This window comes from Artibeus jamaicensis, unplaced genomic scaffold, assembly GCF_021234435.1.
Source record: "Artibeus jamaicensis isolate MK-2021 breed Jamaican fruit bat unplaced genomic scaffold, CSHL_Jam_final scaffold_1031, whole genome shotgun sequence".
NCBI lineage: Eukaryota > Metazoa > Chordata > Mammalia > Chiroptera > Phyllostomidae > Artibeus > Artibeus jamaicensis.
In genome coordinates, this window is record NW_026522026.1 from 1,665,386 (window position 1) to 1,666,510 (window position 1,125).

The 1,125-nt window shown below is 41.4% G+C and overlaps 1 pseudogene; it reads left to right on the forward strand.

Moving 5' to 3' along the window:
* The first annotated feature begins 206 nt into the window (after positions 1-206).
* LOC119047292 (uncharacterized) lies at positions 207-285 on the forward strand (annotated as a pseudogene).
* Positions 286-1,125: the final 840 nt, after the last annotated feature.

Below are 1,125 nucleotides of genomic sequence, written 5' to 3' on the forward strand. Positions count from 1 at the left end.
CCCTCCCCCACCCCACCCCCCCTTCTGGAGGCCAGACCTCCATCTTTACCATTTCTCATATCTGTTTTTACTAAAACCAGCAAACAAAAATATTTGATTTCTCTAATTGGTTCTCTTAGAGGGACTAAAATATCACAAGTAAAAGTTTTTTTTAAGGTTTTTGATAATTTTTTGCCGCAACTAATTTATCTTTAAGATGATTTTTCATCGCTTCTTGGCCTTTTGGCTAAGATCAAGTGTAGTAAGATGATTTTTCAAATTACTTATTTTTATCAAAGAGCTCATCATATTTCACAAACTCATTTTGATGATTTTAAAAGGCACTAAGTTATGCTTTTAAAATGTTTTATGGTTAAATAAATTGGCTAATGGGGGCACACCACAGCCTTCAAGCATCTGAGACTGACCACCTCCAGCCCACCTCAAACACCCCCTCCAGACTTCCAGGTAACCTATCTTTGTATCAATGCCTATTTCCAAACTGCTGTGTCTCTCTTGCTCCCTCATGCCACCCACCTGATTTTTCCAGAATGTTCAACTTTCTAGAACCCATAACCTATCACGGACAAACTGCCTTACATCTTCGGTCTCCTCTGTGAACATCCCTGTCACCTTCTCACTCTAACTGAAAACTCCTTTGAGATTAGCACTTTCCCTGTGGTTTTTCGCCCCATGCACTAAGGACCCCAGAATCCTGAGTCTAGGTAGGTACCCTAGGCGACTCACTGTGTTGTGAAAATCTTGTTCCTCACCATGTCTTAAATTCTTCCTTTTTTCTTTATTTGCACAACTAACTTGAACTCCTTAACTGTTTCTTAGCTCTGCTGTAGCTTTGTAACTGCATTTCTTGTCCCCAGTGTGGCCTCCCCTCAATCTGTCCTCCACACTGCAGTGATATCGATCCTTCTAATCATGCCATTTCCTTGATTAAAACCCTTCAATAGCTCCCTGCAGCTTTCAAGGATAAAGTTCACACTCTTTCATTTAGCGCCTAAGGCCTTTCGTGATCCCATTTCTGTCCGAGTTTTCAGCTTTATTGCTTGCCACCCTTTCACATTTACCCTTTGCTCCAGCCGTACTGAGCAATTTGTAGTTGTTTGTAGTTTCCCAGGACAACTCCCTCCC